At 38.0% G+C, this 11,257-nt stretch overlaps 1 non-coding gene across 1 annotated transcript; it reads right to left on the bottom strand.

The window, feature by feature from the left end:
• Nucleotides 1–1,323: 1,323 nt before the first annotated feature.
• LOC128289721 (small nucleolar RNA R71) lies at nucleotides 1,324–1,430 on the bottom strand. The gene has a single exon (XR_008279366.1). It is a non-coding gene; the product is annotated as a small nucleolar RNA R71 (small nucleolar RNA).
• Nucleotides 1,431–11,257: the final 9,827 nt, after the last annotated feature.

Here is an 11,257-nt window from a genome sequence, read left to right as displayed (position 1 = left end):
ATGTACTTATGCAGAGGAGCAAAAGTCCCTGTCTAAGAGTAGATTTGGCATAATTAAGCGGAGTTGATCGAGCGCCTAGAAATAGGCTACGAGATTTTGCCGGATTAGGGTGAAACCTAATATGGGGGTCCATAGATCGATTTACTGCTTCCCTAGGGGTTTTAATTAAGAAAGAGATTTCGATTAATTCAACTAAGGGTTAGACGTTATTAGTCTCGAAAGAGATAATTAATAATATATCTTAGTGAGTCTCAAGGACCAAGTCAAGTGAATAAATCATCTGGTTCAAAGTCAGATAACAAGTGAAATCTAGGTGGATTCCTCATTGGGTGTCGTCTTTATCAATTACTTTTCTTCAAGCCTTTTTCCAAATTGTCTCTTGCTTTAGTTTAATTAGTTAATTAGTTTAATAAACAACCCCTCCTTATTTCTAGGTTAAATAATAAAAAGATAGTTATTACTAGTACTTTTGGTTCCCTTGGGTACAATATCCCGGTCTTGCCATTACTATACTATTGTTAGATAGGTGCGCTTGCCTTTTCGTCGTGATAATAGTTAGTTTAGGTTTGATTTTCATTATAAATATTTATTACTTGTTACGAATCACGCGATCAAGTTTTTGGCACCGTTGCCGGGGTACTAAAATATTAGGAACACTAAATTTTTATTACTTTAGCCATTTATTTTTCTTGCAATTTAATTTAATTTTATTAATTTAATCTTTTTTTTCTCTTGGCAGATTTTTATAGTTTATGACTAGAAGAAACCCGTCGAGACTTACTTTTTGACGAAGAAATCGATCGTACAGTTCGTCAAAATCAAAGAGAGATAAGGTGCAGCTTACGATACATGGAGAACGACCAAGAAGACAATACTCAACTCCCAATCGACGAGATGGCTGAAAACCAAGGCAATTAGCTACCTCCTGCAATTGCGGCTAATCAAAACCCATCTCCACGCACGATGTATGATTATGCTAAACCCTCTTTAACAGGAACTGAATCTAGTATAGTTAGACCTGCTGTATCTACAAATACTTTTGAATTAAAACCTAACACTATTCAGATGATACAGCAGTTTGTTCAGTTTGATGGTTTGCAGGATGAAGATCCCAACGCTCACTTAGCAAATTTCCTGGAATTTTGCGATACATTTAAAATCAATGGCGTTTCTGATGATGTCATTCGTCTTCGGTTATTTCCTTTTTCATTGAGGAACAGAGCTAAATAGTGGTTGAACTCGTTACCACGAGGGTCAATTACTACTTGGGAACAAATGACCAAATTTTTTTTACTAAAATACTTTCCACATACTAAAACGGATAAATTACGTAATGATATCTCTTCTTTTGTACAGATGGATTTAGAAACACTTTACGATGCATGGGAGAGATACAAGGACTTACTGAGAAGGTGCCCTCACCATGGGTTACCGCTTTGGCTGCAAGTACAAACATTCCACAATGGTCTAAATCCCTCGACTCGGCAAATGGTTGACGCAGCTGTTGGCGGAACCATCAATAACAAAACACCTGAAGAGGCTTATGAATTCATTGAAGAAATGTCACTGAATAACTATTAGTGGCAAGTCATGAGGACTAAGCCAACAAAAACAGCCGGCATTTATAATGTCAACTCAGTTACTATGCTGTCAAATTAGGTAGAACTTCTCAATAAAAAGATTGATGGTTTTCTTAGTTCTACGAAGGTACATCTAGTAATGATGTGTGACTCAAGCGGAGGAGGTGTGCATACAGAATATCAATCCTTCAATCCTACAACCGAAGAGGAACAAGTCAACTATATGGGTAACAATAACTTTAGATCTCAAAATAACCTATACAGTAATACTTATAATACAGGTTGGAGGAACTACCCAAATTTCTCCTGTGGTGGTCAAGGGAATCAAAAGCCACAAAATCCTCAGGGTTTTCAACAGACACTATATCAACAAGAGAAGAAACCGAACCTTTAGGAGATGCTCTCAAAATCCATATCAATGTCAGAAACTCGTTTCCAAAATACCGAAACAGCACTTAAAAATCAAAAAGCATCGATCCAAGGACTCGAAACTCAGATAGGCCAGCTTTCCAAACTGATTTCCAAACGACCACAAGGTAGTTTGCCAAGTAATACCAAACCTAACCCAAGGGAACAACTCAACGCAATTAATACTCAAGATGACGAAGGAGTCATTGAGCCTGAACCAGAACCGAGGCAAGAAACTGTGGTAAACAAATAGAGAGATGAGGTAGGTCAAAATACAAACAAACCAATGATTGTCGAATATAAACCTCGTTCACCATACCCTAACGCGACAAGGAAAGACCGCTCAGACGAACAATTCGATAAATTTCTTAAACTTTTGAAAAAATTACATATTAACTTACCGTTTATTTAAGCTTTTTCGTAGATGCCAAATGCGATGAAATTTTTAAAAGAGATTTTAGTAAATAAGTGGAAGTTAGACCAAGCGTCGCATGTGGAGCTAAATATAGTCTGCTCGACTATTCTACAGAATAAGTTACCCCACAAATTGAAAGATCCAGGGAGTTTTACAATTCCTTGTTTAATTGGTAGTTTAGATATAAGTCATGCATTAGCTGATTTAGGGGCTAGTATTAACGCCATGCCTTACAAAATGTTTAAGCAACTAGGTCTTGGGAAACCTAAACAAACTAGGATGAGCATTCAATTGGAAGATAAAACTATAAGATTCCCTAGGGGTATTATTGAAGATGTACTCATGAAAGTAGATAAGTTCATATTTCCCATTGATTTCGTTGTTCTAGACATAGAAGAGGATAATAACACCTCTTTGATTTTAGGGAGGCCCTTTTTAGCAACTGCTAAAACAATTATTGATTTTGGCACAGGTGAGCTTACACTTCGTGTGGGAGACGAAACGATCACCCTTCAAGCTCATAATTCTGGCATCACATCGAACATTGAAGGTAATAGTCCACACCAAGCTTCAAAGAAGTTCAAGAGCCATGTTTCAAGGATGATAGAGGACACATTCATGAAGAACGAAGACTACAGATAGAAGAGCTAGACAAATGGCGAGCACACAAACCAAGAACACATGATAAACCAAAACTACGCCAAAACAAGCCCGATACCTCTCCTAATCAACTTAAGGTTGGCGATAAAGTCTTACTAGATGTCGCAGATCCCCACATTGTCACTACCACACCAAATGAGGAAATCCCTCTTACGGTACTCAGTATTTTTCCATTCGGTACGGTGGAGGTGAGTCACCCAAGGTTCTGAACTTTTAAGGTAAAGAACACACGTTTAAAACCTTATTTTGATGAGATTGATAGCAGGAATGAGGAGTACAAGCTGCTCGAACCACTCTGACCATTCACTAGAGAGGTAAGTCGAGCTTAGACTATAAATAAGTGCTTCTCGGAAGGCAATCCAAGCATTAACATATTTTGATTTCTTTATTTTTAATTTCTAACACTTTGAATCATTAACTTTATCTTTGAATTGCAAAGTTTTTCAGCACACACGACCAGTTACACGGGCGTGCCTAAAGCCATGGCCAAATAGGGGAAGAGACACGGCCGTGCGATATGGCCTTGTGGAAGTAGGACATGATTTCCCCAAAACACGGGATGCGATAAATCTCCACGGCCGTGCGACATGGCCGTAGGTGAACTTGATAGGTGAACACGGGCGTGGGAATAGAAAAACATGGTCGTGCTAGGGGCAAGGCTCGATTCTGTTTCTTTGACACGTGCGTGGCTGTTAAACCGTGGACAACAATACACGGGCGTGGGACAAATGAACAAGGCTAGGCAAGACCATGTGATCTGGCCGTGTGCCACACATGCCCCAGACACACGGGCGTGGGATAGTAGCCGGGCACGACCTAAATTGCAAAATTCGAATAACACGGGCTCACCTTCAGAGTACATGGGCGTGGCCCTAGGCCGTGTGCACCTCTCCTATATAAGCAAATCACTGTTCATTTTCTTATTCCTTTCAAAACCCTAGCTGAAATCTCCCCTTCCCCACTCTCTAATCCCTATTCCGGCCACTATTACCCAGATTCTCACTTCCCCAACCTTCAAACCACCCTAAAATCCACTCCCCCTGAATTAATCCTCACTTTCCCCTCTCTTTTCCCTCCATTTTTCCTCCACACGGCTGTACACCCACGCCACACGCCCGTGCGCCACCCTACAGTAGTTTTTGGTACATTATGTCATCATCGAGAGGTAAGAAGGCCGCATTCCCATCCTCAAAGAGACATAGGGACCAAGTTCTTCCTCGGTACGTGCTACAGCCGAAGTTCGACACCCATTCCTTGAGTTTCTGTAAGCTTCGCAGAAGAAGCTATTTCAGATAATACGCGCGCGACCTCTCACTACAGGTCACTGCATTGATTGGGCTGCCATAGAGCAAGTCCAGCTAGCTGATGCCATCCGCGCCCTCCTGTTCATAGACCCATAGGAACGGTTCTTCGCTATTACCGAACCCACTTATTTAGAGCCAACTTTAAAATTATGCTCTGCTTTTCATTTACAGGTGGTGATGACAAACAATGAAGACCCCGACACCATTCACTTCCAATTAGGCGGTCTAGTTCGTGCGATGAATGTCCCAAAGTTTGGAGTCACTTTGGGACTTTACACGAATAAGTTTATGGAGGAGGAGGACATGAATGCAATACCACGCAATATCCACATTTCTCCCTCCTTGTGCTGGAAAGCTTTGGCACCACTTTCTTCCACCTACGACCCTAGCCGCCCGAAGGCCTCAGCTCTCGCCCCTTCCCTACGCTATCTCCATGCCGTATTGGCACACACCTTGATTGGAAGGAGAGAGAGCACCAACATTGTCAACACCCATGACGCCTACTATTTATGGTGCATGGCGAATGCACACGTGACTAACTTGGCATAGCTCATCGCTTTAGCCATTCGCCATCAGACCGAGCGGCATCGGAATGGAGTAATCTCTATCAGCCCCTACGTGACGTACATTTCCAAACACTTCAGCCTCCTCAACATCGTGGCCCAGTCATCAGCGCTTACACTGATAGGTCAGATGTCCCCACAGGGCATCATGACTATGTTACACATGAGGATGATTGAGCGCCGCCGTGGGACCGATCCTCCTCAGTACCGTCTCACTCAAGCCATTGACGAGGAGGATCTAGAGGACATTCCTGATTATGTCCCCCACAGCACAAGGAGCCTTTTACCACGCCACCTAGAGAGCGACCAGTTCATGCTGCTGCCTCATTGGCACACCTTTCCGACCTACTCGCTCACTTCGAGCAGTATTGCACTACACAGTTCAAGATGATTCATGAGCGAGATCGGCGACGTGATAGACAGATGGATGACATGCAGACCATGATGCAGTAGCTGTGCCAACACTTTCACATCGCCACTCCAGTGCCACCACCTGAGGGCCCCACTGACGAGGATCATTGAATCCTCCTATCTTTTTATTTTTATTTTTATTTTCATTTCAATTTTATTATTTTCTTTTGAAAAACATATCTATAGTAGTAAATTTTACTTTTTTCATTTTTCCTGGTATTTCTAACAACTAATCCCACTACGCTCTCTTCCACACCAACTCTTAATACGCTCTTCATGATTCTACAGACTTCCAAGAAAAGTTGTTAAGAATATTTTACGGAATGAGGAAACAAATGGGAAACAATACCTCACAAGTGCCATTTTCAACAACCTAATTTCTTCATCTAGCTAAGAACAGTGGCAGCTACCACTTTCCCCAAACACTCCAGCCTCAGAATCAAGCTCCACATCCATATAACAGGGAGTTTTACCTCCTTTCCTCTTATGATTTTCTTTATTTTGAATAATCTATCTTTGTACATTGAGGGCAATGTACATCTTAAGTATGGGGGGTGAACATGGACATGATGCCTAACTTTTTGCATTATTTTCAAATCCCTGAATTTGATCTTGTGCTTAATTGATTTTCTCATAATATTGATCGAATGAATTCTGATTGATCTATAATTATTGTTGATATGTCATGAATTAAACCATGGGAATTATGCATGATTATTTGATTATAGGACATTAGAGAATCGAGCATGATAAATTGATATTTTGAGAACTAAAATTTTTAGATTATTTTTCTAAATTGAGGTATTATCTTGAAATCTTAAGTATATAGGAATGACATCAAAAACCCAAATTTTTGGTGAGATTTTTTAGCCTTTTGAGCATATAGCTTTCTTTCTTTCTCACTTCTTTTGTGATTTGAGTGTGTCAACATTGAACTGTTATTCTAGAACTTGCTTCGATTATACATGTTGAGATCACACGTATGATTTGATATACTGAGATGATAAAGGCACTTAGGATTTAACCCACTTACTCCATAAAAAGCCTTCCCACATAATTAAACCCTTAGTAAACCCCCTTGAGCCTACTAGCCCGTTTTATTAATTAACCCTCATCATTAACCCATTAACCCATTATTGTTGAAATCCTCTTACTTAATTTACCCTTTTTTATCGGGATTATTTTTAATATTGTTACCTCACTATGTTCACCATTTTTTGTTACTGAATCAGGAAGTATGATTTCTATATTGTATTGACTTGATTTGTTCTTAAAAAAAAACTCAGTATTATTATTGTAATTTTCAGCAAGCTAAAGTTGTCATGAGCTCATGTAATCTAGTTCTAGATATTTTTTTATGATTCAGTAATTAAGTTTTTGATAGTAGGGTAATATATTGAAATTATCTCGATTCTAACCTTTGTCTCTTCAACTTGTATCCATACCCATAACCTAAACCCCGTTACAACCATGCAAAGACCCTTTGATATGTGTATCATATCATTTACAAGTGGTGGAGATCTGATTTTCATGCAAGCCTATAGTAATAACTTCTCATGTTAGATAATTGAGTGTTTAATCTTGAACCTTAAACACTTTGAGTGATTTGAATGAATCTTTAGTGAGGATGTCATCTCTTGTATATTTAAGACTAAAGTTAATTACTTAGAGGAAGGAGATTACCTATGATTTTATTATCAAAATATTCGATTTAGATTGTTTGACGCTTTTAATGCCCCTATAGTTGAATTCTCACTGTATGATTTTCTGTGGAATAAGTTGTAACATTATCAGTAATGACAATGTGATTGAGAAGAATGAATTCTAGCAGTAAATGAGAGTTTTGCTTGAGGACAAGCAACTGCTTAAGTGTGGGGGTTATTTGATAAACGCCAAATTATACATATTTTTGCCCCAAATACCTAGCATATTTATGGATGTTTATTACTAGATTTATGGATTTTGGTGCTCTTAATCCGGTTATTTCATGTTTTGTACTCATGAGAGCACCAAGAGTCAAAAGGAGCCAAAAAGGAGCCAAAAAGGGACAAAACGGACTAAATCGAGAAGATGACACAGCCTAAGCCTTGCCACATGGGCAACTCACATGCTCGTGTCTTTCGAGAGTGTCGACCAAGGCTTTCACGATTCACAAGGCCTAGCCATTTACCCACACGGCTGTGTGCAATTTAACGGATCGAACACGGCCTGGCAATCATGTCACACGGCCTTGGCACACGGGCATGTCCCTTTTTCAAATAGTTGTATTTTACACGGAAAAGGATACTTAGGGAGGAAGAAAGCCAATCCAAAGCCTATATAAACACCCTAAGTATGACTTAGAAAGGGGGGCTCTCTCTAGAACTTTTCTGGAGTACAAAACCGCACGTCAAGAATTACTTGAAGAAAGCCAGACGATCCATCCCAAAAGCCGGAGATACTCCAAGACTGAAGATCTCTCTCAGAATTCCTTCAAGGGTTTTAGAGTTTTCTTTATGTTTTTTTATTTCCATACTTTTGAGATGCACTCTTATTTTATTATAAACTAAACCCCTTAGATACCTAAGGGGGTTGAAACCTATGATGGATCTTGTTGTTATTATCTGAACTGTATGATAAATACTTGATTTGTTCTTAATTATGTGTTTTTAATGCTTGAGTTAATATTCCAGGTATTAATTCATGATTTGATGTGCTTATGCAGAGGATCAAAAGTCCCTGTCTAAGAGTCGATTTGGCATAATTAAGAGGAGTTGATCGAGCGCCTAGAAATAGGGTTACGAGATTTTACCGGATTAGGGTGAAACCTAATATAGGAGTCCATAGATCGATTTACTGCTTCCCTAGGGGTTTTAATTAAGAAAGAGATTTCAATTAATTCAACTAAGGGTTAGACGTTATTAGTTTCAAAAGAGATAATAATATAGGTTAGGGAGTCTCACGGATCAAGTCAAGTGAATAAATCGTCTGGTTCAGAGTCAGATAATAAGTGAAATCTAGATGGATTCCTCATTGGGTGTCGTCTTTATCAATTACTTTTCTTCAAGCCTTTTTCCAAATTGTCACTTTGCTTTAGTTTAATTAGTTAATTAAGTTTAGTTAATTAGTTTAATAAACAACCCCTCCTTATTTCTAAGTTAAATAATAAAAAGATAGTTATTACTAGTACTTTTGGTTCCCTTGGGTACGATATCCCGATCTTGCCATTACTATACTATTGTTCGATAGGTGTGCTTACCTTTTCGTCGTGATAATAGTTAGTTTAGGTTTGATCTTCATTATAAATATTTATTACTTGTTACGAATCATGCGATCAACACCCATTCAGTGGATTATGATATTTTATCTTTGTTGTATCTTTGCCTCAATAATATTTATACTTTTTTAGTACTTGTACCTTTCAATTAATGTATTTACTTATCCTTACTTAATGTTTTTCTCCCTATTCGTCAACTTTTACTTTCATTTTGTCTGCCAATCTAGGTCATCACATTTACGCACTAAGTACATAACAACTTAAATGAACAAAGACCTAAGGGACTAAGCCATATCAATGGTCATGCACATAAGGGGTACTCCTTCCAATTCCTAGGTTCAAATGACTAACTAAATCGTACTCTAACACCACTAAATTTGTAACACCCTCACTAGACCTAATCGTCGGATTCGACAGCGGGCATCACAACAAAATCTGGTTATCATTTAAACTAAAACCTCACTATTTTAAAATCAAACTATAATACTTATTTATGAATCAAACTTACATCAGAGACAAAAATTTCTAAATGATGTTCGCTATTATTGTAACACCCCAAAATTTTAGGCAATTATTTGTTAAATCTTTATAATAATTAAGTTTCTGTATCGGTGGATAAGAGTTTTGTTTATGTTTTAGAGATTGGGGGTTCGAGTATGTCTTCTTGAATTTTTATAGTTTATTTTGGTTTAACCTTTATCCTTGAACTCTTTACTTAAGTTTATTTCTGTATTAATCTATGTTAAGATTAAGCTTGTTGGTTCGATGGTTAAGTTTCTGTATACATGTTGGTTTTGTGTTCGGGTCTCTACATATACAATACAGAAATAATTTTTTTTACGACTCCGTTAAGTGTTTTTTTTTCAAAAACAAACTAATTGAAAATTTTCCCTCTTCTTGTTACGCTTCCTCCCTTTTCTCTTCCTCTTAATTTTTCCTTCTTTCCTTCTTTCCCTCCCATCATTTTATTCTTTTCTTTCCTTATTTCTTTTTAAATTTGTGTCATTTTTACTGATGTTACGACGGGAAAGCTTTTTAGTTCGTTGTCTTCGATTGTTAGGATAATTGTGTAAGTTCGAAAGAATTTTCATTAGTATTTGTTTATTCATTTTGTCAATGTGGGTTTTTCCTAGTTGCTTGAATTCCTTATTTAAGTGTTCATTTGGTCTTCTCTTAGGCGAATATTGTGAGAACAATGTTTCTCAAACTTTATAGCTCTATGGATTGCGGCTTTGTGCGAAGGTAAGTGTTAAATCTTTGAGTTTGGGGTTTCGTCAAAATTTTTGATGCAACCTGAGTTTTTACTCTAATTTTGGCATTTTTTTATGATTAATTACGTATTTGGTCTTTGGATTGTCACTTTTAAGCTTTGGATTTACCATGGTTGCTTATACATCGAAATCGTGTCAAGTGGGTAACGAAAACCAGATTTTTTACAAATTGAAAACACCAAAAAACATGGCTCTTGACGCCACACAACTGTGTGTCAGGTCGTGTGGCAGGCTATGTGGTAGGTTGTGTAACTCACTATTTTTGAATTGGAGGTACACAGGTTAGGGACACGGGTGTGTGTCCAGGTCGTGTCACTCACTGTTTTTGATTTAAGGTCACACGGGCCAGGGACATGAGTATGTGTCCAAGCCATGTGAGGGGTTGTAACTCACACGGACGTGTGCTTGGCTGTGTGGCAGACCTTGTAACTCATTATTTTAAGCCACGGCCCGTGTGATTCCACACGGGCCAGACACCGAGGCCGTGTGATTCCACACAGACGTGTAGGACAAAATACTGAAATTTTCCCTAGCGTCATAAGTTTCGTTCAAATCAAACTAGGCTTTTCGTAGGTTCTGTATGATCTGAATTAGACTGTATAATTGATATCCACTATTCTTAGGCTAAATAATTTATTATCTGTACATATAATTGATGTGATAACCGTTAAATGATAATGATCTGTCTTATCTGATTATGAATTATATTTGGATACTTGTATGTATATCCTTGATATCATATATCTGTAATATGCATCTGCATTGGGTGGGAATGGTATAAAGAAGGAAGTGCTGGCAATTTAATGATCTCTCAGAATGAGTGGCTAAGCCACAAATTTGTATCTGATTCTGGCAATTTATTGCTTACTGATCTGATAGCTAGTCTGTGATTCAAATTTTCGACATAGTGAACTTTCTTCTCCTCTGCCCGTGGTTTTTTCCCGAAAGGGTTTCCACGTAAAATTTGTGTGTTTTTTATTTTATTTTTTATTTTATTTTATTTTTCACACCCTCAATATAATTTAGTGGAAGATCCATATCAATAATCCTTGGTTAACCATTTCTCATTTGCCTATAGGTTAGGAGTCACTGGTCTGTCAAATTCCATGACTACTCCCTACTGGATTAACATCCTTATGTCGAGTAGTTTTGAAAAACTAATATTCCCACAGTCTTTTTATATTTTCATTACAATCCTATACATTGGCGGATTCCTTCGACCCGCTGCTCAACTGTTACAAGTTTATACTACCATTTCCGTTCTAATATTTTTTCTTGTTTGCAAGTTGTCCCACAATTTTTGTTTGGATTTCCCACTCGTATTTATTGTCCCGTGTAAACTCAAAATTATATAGGATTTTTCTACATATTTTTACCGCCTTTTTACTT

The sequence above is a fragment of the Gossypium arboreum genome, chromosome 2 (assembly GCF_025698485.1).
Source record: "Gossypium arboreum isolate Shixiya-1 chromosome 2, ASM2569848v2, whole genome shotgun sequence".
Lineage (NCBI taxonomy): Eukaryota > Viridiplantae > Streptophyta > Magnoliopsida > Malvales > Malvaceae > Gossypium > Gossypium arboreum.
The sequence above is the reverse complement of the archived record's forward strand: the minus strand, read 5'-3'. Positions and strand labels throughout refer to the sequence as shown.